General features: G+C 41.9%; 1 pseudogene; it reads right to left on the bottom strand.

Annotated features, from left to right (window-relative positions):
* Positions 1-570: 570 nt before the first annotated feature.
* LOC124712737 lies at positions 571-688 on the bottom strand (annotated as a pseudogene).
* Positions 689-22,653: the final 21,965 nt, after the last annotated feature.

Below are 22,653 nucleotides of genomic sequence, written 5' to 3'. Positions count from 1 at the left end.
TTAATTATATACAACTATCCTATGACCTTTATCGGAAATGGGAATGACCTGCACTTTTTCCAGTCGCTAGGTACCCTTCGTTTCTTCAGCGATCTACACCAAACTGCTGCTGGAAGGGGAGCAAGTTCTTTCACATAATGTTTGTAGAATTTGTAGGTATCTCCTGTGGTCCTGATGCCCTTGCACTACCAAGCGATTGTGGTTGCTTTTCTGTTCCGCGGTCACTTACTTCAGTATCTACAACTTCGACTTTCGTAGGATAATTGAAAGGAGCGACCGTGTTATGACCTTCCGCGGTGAAACAATTTCGGAAGACTAAGCTCAGTATTGTGTTATCTTCCGTTTCGGTGCCAGTGTGGTCACTGTTTTCGAACCGCTTACTGATTTTGCTTGGGACCAAAATCTCTTAGTAGTTTTACACAGATCGGCTGACAACAGTTTACTTTCAGAGTCATTGTACGCTTCTCTCATTACTCGCCTTATGCTCATGGTTTTCTTTGACCGGGTCCGCTACTTTTCGGTCGAGTAGCTCCTCAAATGGCATCACGAGGCTAAGTGCACCCTGAAAAATGGCAACAGTGCATGGCCCCCCGGATGGTCACCCATCCAAGTGCCGGCCACGCCCGGCAGCGCTTAACGTCGGTGATCTGGCGGGAACCGGTGTATCCACTGCAGCAAGGCCGTCGCCTTCCCTTCAGACGGTGCACGGATCATTCTTGCCTAAGGCGAATTGAAAGATATTTTTGAATGTTTTTCCAGAAAATGGTTCAAATGGCTCTGAGCACTATGGGACTTAACATCTGAGGTCAACAGTCCTCTACAACTTAGAACTACTTAAACCTAACTAACCTAAGGACATCACACACATCCATGCCCGATGCAGGATTCGAACCTGCGACCTTAGCGGTCGCGCGGTTCCAGACTGTAGCGCCTAGAACCGCTCGGCCACACCAGCCGACGAACATTTTTCCATTTGCGCTCCACAGCTTCGTTCTGTCATGCAAAACTATTTTTCTATCTTTCTTAACACTCTTTGTAATACCCATAGTCGTAGTTGCTATCACAGCTTTGTAATCATTGGTACCTTCCACTATGTTAACTTATTATGTAAGTTCGATGTCTAAGTTAGCTTCTCGAGCTGGTTCTCTAATTATCTGCTGGAAGTAATTTTCGGACAAGACATTCAGAATAATGTCACACGAATCCCTGTCTCCGGCATCAGTTTTGATAGCGTGACTCTCTTAATCTGTAGCTGAAAAGTTGAAGTCCTACCTGCCCCCTCCCCATTACAACTCTATAATCAGGAAAATTGTGAACGATATTGTGCAGGTTCTCTCTCAAGCTTTGACCGAAGAGGGTACCATAATCAAAGATACCGAAGTCAGTACGCCTGTGCAACATTATGGTTCCAAACACCATAACAACTGGGCCACCGAAACAATATTTTTCGGCCGAGAGAGGTGGCACAGTGGTTGCAGTACGCTGGCCTCGCATTGGGGAGGACGACGGTTCAAACCCGCGTCTAGCCATCCAGATTTAGGTTTTCCTTGATTTCTCTAAATCATTCACGGAAAATGCCGGGATTGTTCCTTTGAAAGGGCACGGCCGTTTTCCATCCCCATCCTTGACCATTCCGAACTTGTGCTTCGTCTCTAATGACCTCTGTGTCGAAGGGACGTTAGACCCTAGCACCTTCCCTTCCTCAGTATTTTTAGACTACGTTCCTGGATGCATTACTTATTCCCACGTCTCGCCATATGAGGATGTAGGGACCGATGACCTCTGCAGTTTGGTCCCTTAAGAACTCACACACATTTATGAGGATGCGTCCAGGGTTGCGCGACCGCATCGAACACCACAAGTGGAAGAGCTCTTCGAGTAATGGACTGGTCTGCTCGTAATCCGACTTAAAACCCATCGAGAAAGCGTGGGATGCATTGGGGAGACATTGCAGCACATCAGCATGCGCCGAGGACCATCCGTCCGTCGTCAACCGCTTTGATGGAAGAACGGAGTTGCCTACCACGAGAGCGTGGCACGTTGCAGAGAATGGTTTGCCGACCGTGGAGATCACACGACCTACTAACACCAACTACACCAGTCTGTAGCGTCCCCGCAAAAATCAGGAATCGCGATGACTTCAATGTACATTACTGGCCATTAAAATTGCTACACCAAGAAGAAATGCAGATGATAAACGGTTATTCATTGGACAAATATATTATACTAGAACTGACATGTGATTACATTTTCACGCAATTTGGGTGCATAGATCCTGAGAAATCAGTACGCGGAACAACCACCTCTGGCCGCAATGACGGCCTTGATACGCCTGGGCATTGAGTCAAACAGAGCTTGGATGGCGTGTACAGGTCCAACTGCCCATGCAGCTTCAACACGATAACACAGTTCATCAAGAGTAGTGACTGGCGTATTGGGACGAGCCAATTAGTCGACCACCATTGACCAGACGTTTTCAGTTGGTGAGAGATCTGGAGAATGTCGAACATTTTCTGTACCTAGAAAGGCCCGTACAGGATCTGCAAAATGCGGTCGTGCATTATCCTGCTGAAATGTAGGGTTTCGCAGGGATCGAATGAAGTGTAGAGCCACGGGTCGTAACACATCTGAAATGTAACGTCCACTGTTCAAAGTGCTGTCAATGCGAACAAGAGGTGACCGAGACGTGTAACCAGTGTCACCCCATACCATCACGCCGGGTGATACGCCAGTATGGCGATGATGAACACACGCTTCCAATGTGCATTCACCGCGATGTCGCCAAACACGGATGCGACCATCATGATGCTGAAAACAGAACCTGGATTCATCCGAAAAAATGACGGTTTGCCATTCGTGCACCCAGGTTCGTCGTTGAGTACACCATAGCAGGCGCTCCTGTCTGTGGCGCAGCGTCAAGAGTAACCGCAGCCACGGTCTCCGAGCTGATAGTCCATGCTGCTGCAAACGCCGTCGAACTGTTCGTGTAGATGGTTGTTGTCTTGCAAACGCCCCCATCTGTTGACTCAGGGATCGAGACGTGGCTGCACGATCCGTCACAGGCATGCGGATAAGATGCCTGTCATCTCGTCTGCTAGTGATACGAGGCCGTTGGTATCCATCACGGCGTTCCGTATTACCCTCCTGAACCCACCGATTCCATATTCTGCTGATAGTCATTGGATCTCGACCAACGCGAGCAGCAATGTCGCGATACGATAAACCGCAAACGCGATAGGTTACAATCCGACATTTATCAAAGTCGGAAACGTGATGGTACGCATTTCTCCTCCTTACACGAGGCATCACAAAAACGTTTCACCAGGCAATGTCGGTCTATGCCGTTTGTGTATGAGAAATCGGTTGGAAACTTTCCTCATGCCAGCACGTTGTAGGTGTCGCTACCCGGCGCCAATCTTGTGTGAATGCTCTGAAAAGCTAATCATTTGCATATCACAGCATCTTCTTCCTGTCGGTTAAATTTCAAGTGTGTAGCACGTCATCTTCGTGATGTAGCAATTTTAATGGCCAGTAGTGTAATTATTGTCTTTGAATAAAAGTGTCATCCCTCTTCGTCTCATTGCATATCTCTTTCAGTTACTTTCTATTCTACTGTATAGAAGTTCGTTACGCATGGTCCAAGTTTCATCGAGCTATGTTTCTTGGCCGTGACACATCACGCGAAAGCTACTTCTGTGCTTAAGTTTCTCACACCAGTGTATTTACAGAAAGTGTGACTCTGTCACCGCAATAAACATTGCGTCAAGATGAAATGTTATTGTTTTCTTTGCACGTAAATAACACGCGACCCGACATGACTCAGACAAACCATGATACGATGTCTGCCCTAGCGGAGATCTGCTGCGGCTGATTCAGCTAGGGCTGTAGGCACTTCTAAATATAGCTACCGCTTGCGCGTGGTAAACTTTTAGAAATAACTCCAGCAGTCTCAAGGCTAGCGCTACGACACGTTTCGCTTAGAGGCAGGTTATGAAGAACTGTTGGTCAGTGACAAAGAACGCGTACGTGTCATGGAAACTGGAGAATCGTGCTTGGTATCTACAGAATGTGCACGAATCGCTAGTTCTTTAGCAGACGAGAGAATGGACGTCGGAGGCCTGACAGCCTGGAAAAGCAGAGTAGGCAATAATCAGTGATGCAATTCTGCACCCACATGTGGTCCACAACACATCGGACTGTAATTGCATAAGGGTACTTGTCATATAACTAACTTTTTTCTCCGGACTGAGTTTTTCACTGTGCAGTGAAGTGTGCGCTGACGTGAAACTTCCTGCAGATTAAAACTGTATGACGGATCCAGACTCGAACTGGGGACCTTAGCCTTTCGCGGGGAAGTGTTGTACCGCTTGAGGTACCCAAGCACGACTCACGACTCATTCAGCAAACATCCCCCAGGCGGTTTCTAAGCCATGTCTCCTCGTAATATCCTTTCTTCCAGGAGAGCTAGTTCTGCAAGTTTCGCAGAAGAGCGTCTATTAAGTTTGGAAGGTAGGGGACGAGCTACTGGCAGAATTGAAGAACGGGTCATGAGTCGTTCTTGGTTGCTCAGTCGGTAGAGCACTTGCCTGCGAAAGGCAAAGGTCCCGAGTTCGAGTCTCGGTCCGGTACACAGTTTATCTTTTTCCTCTTCCTCCTTCCATTCGTGAATGGTAACCGGGAAGTAAGATTGTTGGTAAACTTCCATATGAGCTGTAGCTTCTTGATTATATCCTTTTGACGGATGGTTACAGGAACTTCGGATATTCGCTATGGAATGAGAATTAAAACACTTGCAGCCGTCTCTTTGGCATTCAAGCAACGAGTTTCGATATTCCATTACACCATCTTCAGCCCCTTTGACCAACGTAATTTGGGATAAATCCAGTCTCATGTACAGTCATAACAGGAGACAGTATTAAATAACCGGTGCCCGCTGACCTTTGATTTACAAGACACTCTCTCTTCGTTCATCAATCGACAAGTCGTCGATCAAAGGGCCCGAAGATGGCGTAGTAGAGCACCGAAACTGGTTGCATAAATAAATTAAACGCAAAAGAGACAGATGCTAGTGTTTCAATTTTGAAATATTTTGATTTTGTTGTCGTGGCCATTTCATGAGAGGCATGTGGGAAGAAGTAATTTGTTACCAAACTCCATTTGCAACGTACGTTCTTGGAATTTCAACAGTGAACCCATCCACGACATATAACGCCTCCCCTGCAGCGTCTGTCACTGGTGTTAGTTGTTCATCTCTGCGACGCTCTGGCACTTTCTACGGTCGGCAACGCCTATATAAGACAGCAAGTGTCTGGCACACTTGTTAGATGGATTACTGCTGCTACAATTGCATGTCGTCAAGATTTAAGTGAGTCTGAACGTGGTGTTATAGTCCGCGCACGAGCGATGGGACACAGCGTCTCCGAGGTAGCGATGAAGTGGGGATTTTCCCCTACGACCATTTCACGAGTTTACCGTGAATATCAGGAATCCGCTAAAACATCAAATCTCCGATATCGCTGGAACCGGAAAAAGATTCTACAAGAACGACACCAACGACGACTGAAGAGAATCATTCAACGTGACAGAAGTGCAACCCTTGCGCATATTTCTGGAGATTCCAACGCTGGGCCATCAACAAGTGTCAGCGTGCGAACCATTCAACGAAACATCGTCGATATGGGCTTTCGGAGGCGAAGGCCCACTCGTGTACCCTTAATGACTGCACAACACAAAGCTTCACGCCTCGTCTGGTCCTGTCAACACCGACACTGGACTGTTGATGACTGGAAACACGTTGCCTGGTCGGACGAGTCTCGTTTCAAATTGTATCGAGCTGATGGACGTGTACGGGTATGGACACAACATCATGAATCCATGGGTCCTGCATGTCAGCAGGGGACTGTTAAAGCTGGTCCAGGCTCTGTAATAGTGTGGGGCGTGCGCAGCTGGAGTGATACGAGACCCCTGATACGTCTAGACACGACTCTGACACGTGACACGTAAGTAAGCATTTTGTCTGGTCACCTGCATCCATTCATGTAGATTGTGCATTTCGACGGACTTGGGCGATTACAGCAGGACAATGCGACACCCCACACATCCAGAATTATTACAGAGGACTCTTCTGAGTTTAAACACTTCCGGTTGCCACCGAACTCCTCAGACATTAACATTATTCAGCATATCTGTGATGCCTTGTAACATGCAGAGATCTCCACCCCTTCGTACTCCTACGGATTTATGGACAGCCCTGCAGGATTCATGGTGTCAATTCCCTCCAGCACTACGTCAGACATTAGTCGAGTCGCCGGCCGGTGTGGCCGTGCGGTTAAAGGCGCTTCAGTCTGGAACCGCGTGACCGCTACGGTCGCAGGTTCGAATCCTGCCTCGGGCATGGATGTGTGTGATGTCCTTAGGTTAGTTAGGTTTAAGTAGTTCTAAGTTCTAGGGGACTGATGACCTCAGATGTTAAGTCCCATAGTGCTCAGAGTCATTTGAACCATTTGCCAACCTCTCGACTTTGCACCAATACCGCGGATCAAATTCCAAACCTCTAGGTAATGTCTCGTGGACTGAGAGCATGTGACACTGTTCACGCTGATCCGTGCGGCAGATCGGAACGTTAAAGTACTCCAGACATGATTTGCGTCGTGGCTGGTGCACGCTTAGAAACGAGCTGGTATATCACACGGAACGTGCTGCTCGTTGTGATTCGCGATTTCTCCCGTGCCCGTTGTCGGTAGTATCTGCTGCAGGGCAGGTCACATTTTGTTTACGAGAATGGACGTGCACAAAATTTTTACGATAGGTCAAATAAAATGCACATATCCTCCCTTGTCCATAGGGGCCGGGGTATTGTTCTGCCTGTAGTGTCCATAAATAAGAACTCCAGTACCCATTAGCATGATACAAGACAATAAGGAAAGTACGCTCCCCGGCTTTTAAAATTTGCATTACTAATAGTTAGAAACAAATTTACAATAGTCTTCTACATGACATAAAAATGATTTCATCAGTCTCACTTTTTATTAAAGCCGTAAGGTCATTCTTAGTAGATAACTACTTTTCTTCAGCGGCAGAACTGTTAGAATACGTCAAACGCAAGACTTGAAACTGTGTGTGTGTGTGTGTGTGTGTGTGTGTGTAGTAAAAGCACGTTTGTTATTTATACGTTCCACTACATCGATACGAAAGTCCCCAGAATCTTATAGGAAATGTGAAGATGAATAAAAAATATAAAAATATTAAACTGGTGTTACATAAGTGTATGTATTTGAGCCTTCTACGAAGTCCTAAAACCTTTAAAACCTCCAATGTGTCACTAACTGATAGTCAGTTATAACAAAAAGTAGTAACGGTTGTGGTATCGATGATACAGTCATTAAAGGGGAGTTGCTAAACACAGTTTTCCAAAATTCCCTCGCCAAAGAAGACGGAGTAAATGTTCCAGAATACGAATCAAGAACAACTGCCCACATGAGTAAGTTAGAAGTAGATATTTTCAGTGTAGCAAAGCAGCTTAAATCACTTAATAAAGGCAAGGCCTTCGATCCAGATTGTGTACCAGTCAGATTTCTTTCAGAGGATGCTGATACAGTAGCTCCATACTTAGCAATCATAATCAATTGCAAAGTTGCACAGGTCAGATAAACAACAAAGGAAATAGGAGCAACCCTCTGTGCTACAGACCCGTATCACTGACGTCGATTTGCAGTAGATTTCGAAACACATACTGTGTTCAACACTACGAATTATCTCGAAGGAAACTACATCTACATCTACATCTACATTGACACTCCGCAAGCCACCCAACGGTGTGCGGCGGAGGGCACCTTACGTGCCACTGTCATTACCTCCCTTTCCTGTTCCAGTCGCGTATGGTTCGCGGGAAGAACGACTGTCTGAAAGCCTCCGTGCGCGCTCTAATCTCTCTAATTTTACATTCGTGATCTCCTCGGGAAGTATAAGTAGGGGGAAGCAATATATTCGATACCTCATCCAGAAACGCATCCTCTCGAAACCTGGCGGGCAAGCTACACCGCGATGCAGAGCGCCTCTCTTGCAGAGTCTGCCACTTGAGTTTATTAAACATCTCCGTAACGCTATCACGGTTACCAAATAACCCAGTGACGAAACGCGCCGCTCTTCTTTGGATCTTCTCTATCTCCTCCGTCAACCCGACCTGGTACGGATCCCACACTGATGAGCAATACTCAAGTATAGGTCGAACGAGTGTTTTGTAAGCCACCTCCTTTGTTGATGGACTACATTTTCTAAGCACTCTCCCAATGAATCTCAACCTGGTACCCGCCTTACCAACAATTAGTTTTATATGATCATTCCACTTCAAATCGTTCCGTACGCATACTCCCAGATATTTTACAGAAGTAACTGCTACCAGTGTTTGTTCCGCTATCATATAATCATACAATAAAGGATCCTTCTTTCTATGTATTCGCAATACATTACATTTGTCTATGTTAAGGGTCAGTTGCCACTCCCTGCACCAAGTGCCTATCCGCTGCAGATCTTCCTGTATTTCGCTACAATTTTCTAATGCAGCAACTTCTCTGTATACTACAGCATCATCCGCGAAAAGCCGCATGGAACTTCCGACACTATCTACTAAGTCATTTATATATATTGTGAAAAGCAATGGTCCCATAACACTCCCCTGTGGCACGCCAGAGGTTACTTTAACGTCTGTAGACGTCTCTCCATTGATAACAACATGCTGTGTTCTGTTTGCCAAAAACTCCTCAATCCAGCCACACAGCTGGTCTGATATTCCGTAGGCTCTTACTTTGCTTATCAGGCGACAGTGCGGAACTGTATCGAACGCCTTCCGGAAGTCAAGAAAAATAGCATCTACCTGGGAGCCTGTATCTAATATTTTCTGGGTCTCATGAACAAATAAGGCAAGTTGGGTCTCACATGATCGCTGTTTCCGGAATCCATGTTGATTCCTACATAGTAGATTCTGGGTTTCCAGAAATGACATGATACGCGAGCAAAAAACATGTTCTAAAATTCTACAACAGATCGACGTCAGAGATATAGGTCTATAGTTTTGCGCATCTGCTCGACGACCCTTCTTGAAGACTGGGACTATCTGTGCTCTTTTCCAATCATTTGGAACCCTCCGTTCCTCTAGAGACTTGCGGTACACGGCTGTTAGAAGGGGGGCAAGTATCTGTAGATACATAGCACGATTTCAGAAAATATCGTTCTTGAGGAACACAACTAGCTCTATATTCAGGAAAGAAATGGGTGCTATCGACAGGGGACCTCAAATTAATTCCATATTTCTAGACTTCCAGTAGGCTGTAGACACCATTTCTCACACTCTACATCTAATCAAATTGCGTGCCCATGGAGTATCGTCTCTGTTGTGCGACTGTACTGTTGTCTGAACGGTGATAGTTCATAGTAGCTGAAGAGAAGTGTTATAAGCCCTCTGCAAACCCTAATCTATATAAAAGATGAAGGAGACAATCCTCGCAGCCTCCGTCGATTGCTGATGACTCTGCCGTTTACCGTCTCGTGAAGTCATCAGGTGATCAAAATTAATTGAGAAATGATGTAAACAAGATAACTGCTAGGTATGAAAAGTAGCAATCGACTCTGCATAATTAAATAATAAAGGAATCCGCTAAATTTCGGTTACACGATAAATCACATAAATATAAGGGCTGTCAATTCAGCTAAATACTTAGGGATTACTACGAATAACTTAAATCCGCACCTCCTCATAAAAGATTTTATGGGGAAAGCGAACCAAAGATTCCGTTTTATCGGCAGAACACTTAGAAGATGCAACATGTGTATGCACGGTATGGGATTCGCAGCCAGGTAGACACCGAAAAATTTCAGAGAGCAGCTCGTTACGTATTATCGCGAAACAGGGGCTAGTGTGCCACGGATAAGCGAGTTTGGGGGAGGAGGGGGGAGAGGGAGAGAAGGTGGAGGCATTCTTAGAGCAAAGGCGTTTTTCGTTGCGGCATGATATTTTCGCGAAATTTCAATAATGAGCATTCTCCTCGGTACGCGAAAACATTTTGTTAGCTCCCACCTACATAGGGAGAAATGATCACCGTAATAAAATAAGAGGGAAGTAGCTCTATCGGTTCAATGAACCCTCTGCCAGGCACTTAAGTGTGATTTACAGAGGGGTCATGTGGATGTAGATATAGAGGACTGACGCGTTTTCGAGAGGTTGAAAGGTGGCTACACTGAGCCACAGCGCCAGAGATTGCGCCAAAGAGTATTATTCGGCCGCCTCCACTGGCAGTTCTTATCGAGAAGTCGTGGTGGAGAGTGCTTGTCGAGATGTGGCAGTAGTCAGTGCTTGTGGAGTGGTAGTAGTGAGTGCTTGTTGAGATGTTGTAGTAGGGAGTGCTTGTTCCATGTTTTATGCAGTTGTTTGATGGGCTAGACAGCAGATGTTGTTCGAATGGAGATATTGTAATGATCAGAGTGCTTTTCGTCAATATATATGAAGGTAAAAAAAATTCCCTTTTTTTATTATTTCAATGTCTTAAATAATGCGTCATTACAGGTTCAGTCAACAAAGCATCTGGCTTGTGTTCTTGTATTAGAATGTAATTCTGGTTTTCTTGCGCAATTATAGTATTTCTATTTTTTTTAATTACTTCAGTATAAATGGTATTTAAAATTTCTTGTCTTATTGAAGAAGAACCGTGCCAGATGTGTACGTTGAATCACACTTCCACACACAAAACAGTTACACTTGTGCTTTGGTTTCGTACGTTTTATAGTTGCTGGGGACTTAATTAATTAATGGTGTTAACGAAAATTTTCTTTCATTCTTTGTTGTTATTCTATGCAGTCAGATTGCGTACTAAAACTAGTCAGGGCCAACCGTTAACGAGACAGCGTAACCGATCATACAGCTACGAAAAATTAAAAAATATTTGCATACATTATGTTTAATTAAGCCCCCATGCACGTGGCGACCGCTGCTTCGGATTGTCCCTTGGAATTCTTCTGATTGTAAATATAGTAGACAGTAGTATTGTTGTAGTAATTTGTAGTTTAGTAATTGTAGTCTATATTGCATGTGTAGATTTGGTAATTGTCATTCTTCTAATGGTATTTTTTGCAGAATTTAATTTTTGTTGTCTTGTCTACGGGTTTGACAATTTTGTGCAGTTAGGAAGATTTCAATTGTTCGTTAATTGTGTTTGAGGGAAACATTTCGTGTGAATGGTATTGTTGGAGATAATGAGTCATTGTGTGTAATTTTCGTACAGTGACGAGTTTTGTACATTTTGTAAATGATTACGCGATCGATGAAAAAGGCAAAAAGATGAATAGTGAGAATGACGAAATTGTTAACATGGCGAACTCGCCAACACAGGAGAACAGTATGATGAATGATGAAGTTGAAAACATTTTAATAAGTCGGGAAGACAGTCCGGAACCATTTCAAAATTTTTCTCAATCAGAAAATTCACAGAATACGAGATTAACGACAGAAGATATGGAGCAGTTGATGAGTGCTATATTAAATTTGGGAGCACGAATGGAAACACGGTTAGACTCACAAATAGAAACAATTAAAACTGGTATCGGAACAATGGAAACACGGTTAGACTCACTGGGATCACAAATAGGAACAATTAAAACAGAGATGGGAACTTTGGCAACACGGTTAGAAACTGATATGGGAACAATGGAAACACGGTTAGGATCTGAATAAAAAACAGTGGCAACACGTTTAGAAACAGAGATGGGAACAATGGAAACACGGTTAGACTCACGAATAGGGACATGTTTCAAAAATATGAAAGATGAATTAAAGAAAGAAATCAGAGAAGAAGTACAACCGATTTTGAATTCTCACAATGATAGATTAATTGCAGTAGAGATTAGACAAAAGGAACAGGATAGAGAACAGGAAGAAAGAGATCGCATGATAGTACAAAAATTTTCAGAGTTAAATTTACAACGTGCACACGATAAGGAAGAAATATTTGAGAGAATCGAGGAATCCGTACCAAATGACAGATTAAATAACCTAACACAACAATATGAACAGTTAACTACCAAATGTGTCAATACTGAAACCCGAGTCGCGACACTTACGGAAGACGTAAATAAACAGAAAGAACAATTAGGTGACTTATCGGAAAGAGTTGAGGAGATTTCAGATAAATTGACAAGTCTTAGTTTAAATGGGGACAGATATTCAGATGATACAGCACCATTGCCATTTGCAGAAACCGAAGAGTACCAGAATATAAATAAGCAAGTTGAAAATCAGGGAAAATTTAATGAACGCGTCAAAAGGGAATTTGAGGCATTACGAAAGCAAGTCAAACAAATTGAAGGCGAAATCGTAGGAAAAGACAGCAGAAGTAATTTAGAATCACAGATAGCAGAGGGCTTTGAAGAAAATAATTTATTTCATTTACGAGATGCAACAAGAGAGCGCCAGGCGCGCGAACTTGACAATAATCGACATTCGGACTGGGACAGACGCAGTAGGTCTTTGTCGCCACGAGGAGAAAACTTTGACTATAAACACTTCTTAACTGTTTGGAAATTTAAGATCTTTCGCAATTCTAAGAACGACATACATCCATGTTCATGGTTAGAGCAATTTATGTACGCACTTCCACCAAACTGGCCAATAAGTCACAAGCTGGAAATTATGTGTGGTTATTAATGTCCTCAGGGGATTCACTACACTAAGTGAATATGTGCCGTAGCGTGCATAGGGCCCCGAGCTGTAGTGGTGCTATTTCCCTTTTAGTTTTCTGCACCGCTGCCTACTCTTTTACTATTCTTTGCATCTGTCAAAAACAACTCTTCTACTATCAGTCTATCTAGAGAATCGTTAAAGAATAACCGGATATGACTATTTTACCCAAAAGTGATTTCGGAAATTACCGTTTGGACTTACTGTACCTTCAGCAGCATTCATTCGTAGTTTAAACGAAATTTTACCTGTTTATCTTCGTGACAATATTGCCTCATATGTTGATGACATTCTTATTGCTAAACGTTCTTGGAGTGAACACAACAAAATTTTGGATTCATTATTACGTATCTTTGCAAGAGTTGGCATTACTGTGAACTTGGAAAAATCTGAATTTGGTCGTTCTCAGGGGAAATTTCTCGGTCACATTATTTCTACAGAAGGTATTCTTCCTGATCCAGAGAAATTAGACGCTATTCGTAATTATGCTGTTCCTACCACAATACGTGATGTTCGTAGTTTCCTTGGTGTCTGTAATTTTCTTAGACGCTTTGTTAGATTGGACAATTTGGCCACACCTCGTTTATGTGAACTATCTGGAAAGAATTCTAATTGGTGTTGGGATGAGGAAGCTCAGTCAGAATTTGTCCAACTTCGTGATGCTTTAGTTGCTGCTCCACTTCTTTCACATCCGGATTTATCTAAAGATTTTTGTTTGGCGACGGACTCTTCATACAAAGGCCTAGGGGCACACTTATTTCAAGAGATAGAAGAAAACGGCGTTGTAGTACAGAAGACTATTGCATTTGGAAGTCGTGTTCTCTCTAAATCAGAAAAGAATTATTCGATTACGGAACTTGAAGCCTTGGCTGTTGTATGGGCTTTCACAAAATTTCGCACATTTTTATTTGGCAGACATACTAAGATTTACACCGATCATCGAGCTCTGGAATTTCTTATGTCAACAAAATTAACACATGGAAGATTGTCACGATGGGCGTTGTATCTACAGGAATTTGATTTTAGTATTGTTTACATACAGGGTTCTTCAAATATTATTGCTGATGCTTTATCACGTGCACCTATGGGTTTGAAACAAAGTGCTGAGGTGGACTGCAAAGAAAACAATTATTGTTTGATGTATATTCAAGGTGTTGCGTTTGAGAATTTTATTTCGTCTTCGCTCCAGGACATCGATAAGGAGCAAAATAAGGATCCAATCTGGAAGAACATTAAGAAGAAGTGGAGGAGAAAGGAAAGCATAGCGATTAGACAGTATTATTTAGTTCGCAATGATATTCTTTTTTAACGAAAATCGGTCGACAACTCTGTTTGGTTAGTTTGTATTCCTGATGAGTGGGTCAATAAACTGATTTGGAATACGCATTTCAGTTATGCAAACTTTGGTCCCAGAAAATGCTTTCATAAATTACGAGAAAATTGCTACTTCAGTAATATGGAAAAAAGTATTCGATCTGTTCTTGCCAAATGCAAATTATGTCAAAAGGCTAAGCCGCCAACTATTTCTCACAGAGCACCGTTGTTTCCTATCATTCCAGTGAAATTGAAGGACATGGCTGCAGTCGATTTGTTCGGTCCAGTGGTTCGTTCTACTAATGGTTTTGCGTACATTTTAGTAGCAGTGGAATTGACATCAAAATATGTGTGTTTCACACCTTTACGCAAAGCAACAGCTCGTTCAGTATCTAATGCTTTCATCAAACATTTTCTTAAAGAAGTGGGTCATGTTGATAAGGTTATATCAGATAATGTATCACAGTTTCGATCTAAAATTTGGCTTCGTACTCTACGGCGTCGTAAGATTAAACCAATTTTCATTTCACATTTTCACTCTCAATCTAATGCTTCAGAGAGATGGATGAAGGAAATCAATAAATTGTGTCAGCTTTATTGTCATCAGAATCACAGAATGTGGGATCAGTATCTTCATATTTTTCACAATATTCTGAATGAACTCCCTAATGATTCAACTTCTTTACCGCCTAAAGTGATATTAAAAAACAAAGCACCGACAAATCGCATTTCTGAAATCGTTCCTTTTCCGCCTTCACGGAAACTGCGGCATTCTGAAGTTGTCAACCTGGCTCTGCAAAATATTGCATCTGCGGCTGCTAGAAGAGAGAAATCAGCTAAACATCCTGGTTATTTAAAAATTTTGTCAGTTGGTCAGAAGGTGTTAATTAAGTCTCATCGTTTGTCTCACAAAGGAAAAGGCTTGTGTTGGAAATTTTTTCTGCTTTATAACGGTCCATATAGAGTTCGCAGAATTATTCATGATAATACTGTTGAAGTAGAAACTCTTAAATCTCGACGCTCCAAGGGAATACATCATAAATCGAACGTTAAAATTTTTGTGGAATTATATTCTATAGAGAAACTAACAGCTACATGTAAACATGCAGAGAATACAAGGATACCGCGCTGTGTTTTGGCGGCGGCACATACTCAAAGCAACAGTCAAGTCTGCGCGCCGCACATGGCAGTCGTTGACCGCAAACAATCACTTCCCACGTCACGCGCCTACAGCTGATCGAGCGCTCAGTGCGACTGCACTGACAGCCGTAAACAAATACACAGTTTGATTTCTCCGATTAAATTCAGTATAAAGCTATAGTGACTTGGTAAATTATGTTATTAACGTTCAGTATTTTTCAGGATACGGTTGTATAAAATATTTAAGAACTTCAGGTAAATTCTGTGTGTGTCCGACGTTAAGAGGACTTGCTATCGAGAAATTTTCAGGAAGAATGTCATTTCGAAGAAGAAAGTAATAAACTAAAAAGGTAACTATTAATTGAGTTTATTTTTCAGATAACATATTTCCACTTAGGTACGTACTTTAGACGTAATTTGCTGCTCGCGATTACGTGATTCATACTTTGTGCTAATTTCATGTTCTATGAATTTACTTGTGAAGCGACGTGCTTGCGTACGTTAACTGATTTTTACAATGATTGATTAATGAACAGGGTTGTTATTTGTATATATTATGCATCGCTTGGCTGCACTGCTTTTTCACTGATGTCATATTTTTCTATTATGTGCCTGCTGCGCTTATTTATTTAAATTATAATTGTCACCTGATTAATTGTGCTCATGTGGCTATGTATGTAGGTTATACTTCGTGCTTTATCTGCTTGCGCCTTCATGTTTACTTATTAAGATTACATATGAACATTTATTTGCTTATGCAGATATGATGATAATGACCTGTTTATTATGTAAGATATATATTTGCTGCTTTGCGTATGGATTGCATATTTACATATTTCTGTTTTGTTGTCATAACTACTCTTTAAGTTGGTATATAGAAATGCTGATATACGGTGTACGAACATAGAGTTTAGGTCACACTATGTTATTAATTATAGATTGTTCGCTTGGCAGAGCCTCGTTGTAGGGATTGTGCTGTATCCACTTGTTGACATTCTGTTCTCTACTGGTATATTTACTCACTGTTGCATGTTTTGCTTACGCTCAGTGCCTTATATTTTTAAGATAAGAAAATGAACTGCTATAATTCGACGAACGACATTAGTACAAGAAACTTCATAGAAGTCACATGAGCTGGAGGTTTTATGGAAGCTGTATAAATTTATGCTAATAAGAAGGAAGCTAACGACATGACATACCAACACTAGGGTTAGACCATTGACAGTTATTACACTGCATTCTTCGTGAGCAATTGAAATAGGAAGTGACACTTGACACAAAAAATACTCCACATGTTTGCTTCTGCCATGATTCTTGAAGTGGTGTACACACTGTAAAATATTGTGATCATTCACACTCCGTAATCGTACTTAATTACTGAGAGTTATTCGAACTAAAGTCTGTTAGAGGTCATGTATGCATTTCTTTTATTTAATGATGGACAAGGTAACCAAAATGTATTTTATAATTCATAATGAGTAGAAGATATGGGTCAGATGGATTACACACAGGTTGTGCGTCTACGGATTGTATGGGATGATGAAGTTTGCATTAGGATTTTATCTGTACTTGTTCGAGGAGACTGACTAGAGGAAAGAGTTGTTATGGAAGTGAAATGATATTGGTGATAAGGTTTATATGTATCGATGTATTGAAGAGGTATTATTGAGGTATTGAGAGTGTGTGAAGTTGATGATTATTGGAGTTTTAGTGGACAAGAGGTAAGGTATATGATATTGATGATAAGGTTTATATGTATCGACATAAGAGGTATTATTGAAGTATTGAGATTGTGTGATGCTGATGATTATTGGAGTTTTGGTGGATAAGAGGTAAAGTAAGTGAGGAGCATATTTTTTTTGTTGGTTTATATGGAACAAGGCGGATGAAGATGGCAGACTAGAACACTCAATTAGAAGGAAGATTGTCTACACACATACTTTGTTAAATCACTAAGCAGTATATACTTTTTTTTGGAGAGAGGAAGTATTTGCATATCTTGGCACACTGACAGTTGTTCAGCAACCGTACATTTTGCTTGGCAAACATGGCTCTTGACATGATGACTACGACGTTGACTATTATTGACTGTTATACATTGCTGTCACTACTACTTGATACACAAGTTGAACATAAAATTTTGGACAGAATTGCATTTACACAGTTAACACTATTCAATTACACAGTAATAATTAATGTGGATGAAAGATGAGTGAGTGTGTTTTGTGTGTTTTCCTTTCCTAATCCCAAATAATTGGTACCGACCTATCTCCTAAATATTGTCTTACTTGTTTGTTGTGGCTTGCACTGACACCCATAAATATTATAGGTGTACTGATATTTGTGTATTTGTAATAGCTAATATGACAATTATCTGATATCATTTGTGTGTTTCTTATAATTTGTATGTTTAGTGTAAGAGCATTGATAATAATTTTGTAAAAGAGCATTGATAATAATTTTGTAAAAGCAATTGTGTGTGAATTCAAACTGTTGTTCGTGCTTGCACCTGTTCAACATTGATGTGTGACACTCAGAAATGTTTAATTTCTGCTGATGAACTGTGTGATTAGTGATAGTGAATATTATGGACTGTTACTTGCACCTTTTCTACATGATTGGTGCCACTTGGAAATGTTTAATTTCTGCTGATAAACTCTGACGAGCAGTGTGATTAGTGATAGTGAATATTATGGACTGCTGTCTGCACCTGTTCAACATTACTGGGTACCACAGATGGGACTGCTTCTACTGAAATGAAGTCACTTGTTCGTGCTTGCACCTATTCAACATTGCTGGGTGCCACTTGGAAATGTTTAATTTCTGCTGATGAACTGTGTGATTAGTGATAGTGAATATTATGGACTGCTGTCTGCACCTGTTCAACATTACTGGGTGCCACAGATGGAACTGCTTCTACTGAAATGAAGTCGCTTATTGGTGTCTGTATCTACTTAACATTACTGGGTGCCACTGATGGACTGATTCTACTGAGATAATGTCACTTGTTGGTGTCTGCACCTGCTTAACATTACTGGGTGCCACTGATGAAACTACTTCTACTGAAATGTCACTTGTTGGTGTCTGCACCTGTTCAATAATGCTGGGTGTCACTGATGGACTGCTTCTACTGAAATAATGTCACTTGTTGCTGTCTGCACCTGCTCAACGTTAGTGGGTGCCACTAATGGACTGCTTCTACTGACATAATGTCACTTATTGGTGTCTGCACCTACTCAACATTGCTGGGTGCCACTAATGGAACTGTTTCTGCTGAATGATGTCACTTGTTGGTGTCTGCACCTGTTCAACATTACTGGGTGCCCCAGATGGAACTGCTTCTACTGAAATGTCACTTGTTGGTGTCTGCACCTGTTCAACAATGCTGGGTGCCACTGATGGACTGCTTCTACTGAAAAGATGTCACCTGTTGGTGTCTGCACTTGCTCAACATTGCTGGGTGCTACTAATGGAACTGCTTCTGCTGAATAATGTCACTTGTTGGTGTCTGCACCTGTTCAACATTGCTGGGTGCCACTGATGGACTGCTTCTACTGACATAATGTCACTTGTTGGTGTCTGTACCTGTTCAACATTACTGGATGCCACTGATGGAACTGCTTCTACTAAAATGATGTCACTTGTTGGTATTTGCACCTGTTGACCATTGCTGGGTGCTACTGCCGGAACTATCAACTACTTGTTTTTTTTCAATCATTGAAAGCATTTTATGTGAACATTTGTGCAAACTGATTTTTTGTGTGTTGTGTAAACTATTACGTAAAGTCACATGTATGAAAGAATTTGTATTGCTTACTGTATTTTATATATTAGGTTTTTGAAAGGTCAGTGCAAAGCCAAAATTTTATCTAATTATGTGATATTTACGTATTAATATTATCTTTTATTTTTGTCTGTATTTTTGTGGACGAATTTGGTGGTATTTTCACCACCAATGCTGGCAAAAATACCATTAAATTCTGGCCCGTGGAGGAAGGGCATATGAAAGGTGGCTACACTGAGCCACAGCGCCAGAGATTGCGCCAAAGAGTATTATTCGGCCGCCTCCACTGGCAGTTCTTATCGAGAAGTCGTGGTGGAGAGTGCTTGTCGAAATGTGGTAGTAGTCATAGCTTGTGGAGTGGTAGTAGTGAGTGCTTGTTGAGATGTTGTAGTAGGGAGTGCTTGTTCCATGTTTTATGCAGTTGTTTGATGGGCTAGACAGCAGATGTTCGAATGGAGATATTGTAATGATCAGAGTGCTTTTCGTCAATATATATGAAGGTAAAAAAAATTCCCTTTTTTTTATTATTTCAATGTCTTAAATAATGCGTCATTACAGGTTCAGTCAACAAAGCATCTGGCTTGTGTTCTTGTATTAGAGTGTAATTCTGGTTTTCTTGCGCAATTATAGTATTTCTATTTTACTTCAGTATAAATGGTATTTAAAATTTCTTGTCTTATTGAAGAAGAACCGTGCCAGATGTGTACGTTGAATCACACTTCCACACACAAAACAGTTACACTTGTGCTTTGGTTTCGTACGTTTTATAGTTGCTGGGGACTTAGTTAATTAATGGTGTTAACGAAAATTTTCTTTCATTCTTTGTTGTTATTCTATGCAGTCAGATTGCGTACTAAAACTAGTCAGGGCCAACCGTTAACGAGACAGCGTAACCGAACATACAGCTACGAAAAATTAAAAAATATTTGCATTCATTATATTTAATTAAGCCCCCATGCAAGGTTCTCGATGTGCTGGTTGTTTGAGACAGCATATGTTCATAGTATGTGCACGTAAGTTACAATATAAAACCCTCCAAATATGGTCTTCAGCTGCAAACGATTTAATCCAGTTCTAGAACAAAGGAATACCATGTTGTGACGTCCTTAAATTGTACCCGTTCCACGTTGACGAACGTGTTATAATCCCGTGTGAGGACGGCTTCAAGCCAGACGGACCCTTTGCTGCTATTTCACGGGAACAGGTAGGGTGTGCGTTGGCACCGGATTTTACCGTCTCCCTCTTCCCACCATCGTGCAGCTCAAACGAGAAAAACACTATGCGAGTCTTCGTCTTAAACTATACTTCGAGTCGTTCCTGACAACACTACCACATGACACTTTCTTTTCCTTTCCATGTGGTAGTTCATCTGTTTGCTCAAAAATAAAAAATAAAAAACTAAACCTGCATTTGCATCTGAATTTTCTTAAAACACTGTTAATTGCAAATAGTTTGAGACAATGAAACAACTTTAAAATCCAAGTGCTGAATATCAAGGCAAGCAGACACCCTGGTTTTCGTGCTAAATAAGGGAAACTGCGTAAAAGAAGAGAATTGGATCAATCTATTTCTCACCATAAACAGTAGTTAAAACTCACTGAAGACGACGTGGAGCAAAGGGGTTCATAACGAGGAACGTTTCAAGGGAATTATAAGCTGCAGCATACATCTGGGAACCAATGGGAACCTCCAGAAAACCGTTAACTTGGAGTTCTTGCGATTTGGTTCTAGAATAACATCATTCCAGACAAAAATACGAAAACCGTGTGTGTATATGTTTGTGTATGCGTGTGCGTACGTGCTTCTGTGTCGCTAGGAAGCGTAAGATGTCTGAGGAAATTTTGCAAGGTTTTCGCTTTGAAAAATTATCCTTTAGCGTCTGCGACCGAAAATTCTCTAAGACAGAACTGAAGGCTCAGCGGTAATTCTGATATCCACTATTTTTGTCTGCGAACGCGGAAAAACACGCAGCGTAGCGCCGGCGAAAGACGCCACAGGGTCGGTAAGCACCGGTAGGAGCAAACACGGAAATGCAAGCGCGCGACGGTGCGAAGAAAGAACCACTCGTAAGAAACAGAACGTGGACCAAGATAAACAAGGAATCCGGTCTAGGGCTACCACACGACTGGCCTCGGATTCAGCGAAGTTTCTGCAGGAAATCTATGCCTATAAAGGCGGTGCCAAATATATGCCATATGCATGCAGCTTACGGTGCAGTCGTGGATCACGTCGACTCTCGACCGCAAAACATCCCCTGTCCGAAATCCAGGAGTCTGGCTGAGATAGCGAATCCTCCTTTACTGCTTTTACCTCTTCAGGGATAATCTTTGTGCTAAGCTTATTCCTTCAGCCATCCTCGACTTCCTTACTTCAGTTCACAATGCTCAGCAGTCAACAGTTGACCAGAAGAGAACCCGCTATTCAATACATGTTCCTCCACTTGTTGCTGTATCGGTTAGTAGAGACATGAAATCCTCAGAAAAATATGTAATTGTTGTGTAGGAAGGGACAGGTAATATGCGCAAGAACCAAGCAGAAGAAGTAACAAAATAAATAATCAGATGTGTGTGTGTGTGTGTGTGTGTGTGTGTGTGTGTGTGTGCGTGCGTGTGTGTGTACTCCTCGTCGTCTCCTAAACCAGTGGAGCTATTTTAAGCAAATTTTCTATACATACTACTTATTGTGGGGAAAGAAATATTGTGGGATAAGAACCACCTAGTTCCCATAGGGGGTACAGAGTGAAAACGGTTTTTAATTTTTGGCATCTAGGCTGCCCTGCACCACTGGTGTGTTGTACTGCTAGTATTGGAATGCGTCCCTGGCGGTTTACATGCGAATGAGCAGAGAGAGGGGAGGGAAGAGACGGATAGTGAGAGTCGGCCGATGACATGCTCAAAGAAAGGGGGAAGGAATAGATCCACAGATGTATGAGAGTAAGAGATGGACAGAGAAGAGGGGGAGGATGAGATGAACAGAGAGAGGTGGCAAGAGGAGGTGTTCAGATAGAGGGCCAAAGATGGACAGAGAGAGGGTGTAGGAGGAGGTGGAGAGAGAGAGAGAGAGAGAGAGAGAGAGAGAGAGAGAGAGAGAGCGGGGGAGGGGGGTGGGGAGAAATTTCTGTAATAAGCGTTCCATGCATGAACACAGGCAAAGACCCGGGTGTAAGGGTGGTACTCTACAACGAAAACGAGGCAAAATTATAAGACCTGTTAAATAGGAATGAACAGTCAGCTGAGCAGAAAATGTGACTCGAATGTCAGTAAAAGAAAGACGTATAGAAAAGCAGCAGAAATGATATTATAGGCAATCTCAAAATCAAAACGAGTAATTACGAAGTACATGCGGACAACGCAAAGAGGGTAACACAGGCAACAGCAGAATTCCTCGCTAAAATAGTCTGTTAGTATCATACAATGGTCTTAATTCGAGACAGAAATTTCTCAGAATGTATGTCTGTGTACTTGACAAAATCGAAAAAAAAACTGATGCATTTGAGATGTGGCTTATCAGGATACTGAAACTTTAGGTCTGATAAGTTAAGAGGTGATGTCCTCTGCAGAAACAATTGCCAAGTTGATGGTTCCTTGATACCTTAGGAAGTGTGGTATCAATTGACACCTTTTCTTAGTCTAGCTGTGTCTCCCGTTTCGGTTCAGTATCTTCTAAATAGTTCTTTGATCTATCAGTCTAA

Source organism: Schistocerca piceifrons, chromosome 8 (genome assembly GCF_021461385.2).
Source record: "Schistocerca piceifrons isolate TAMUIC-IGC-003096 chromosome 8, iqSchPice1.1, whole genome shotgun sequence".
In the NCBI taxonomy this organism is placed as follows: Eukaryota; Metazoa; Arthropoda; class Insecta; order Orthoptera; family Acrididae; genus Schistocerca; species Schistocerca piceifrons.
Note: the sequence above shows the minus strand (reverse complement) of the source record. Positions and strands in the feature narration are given on the sequence as shown.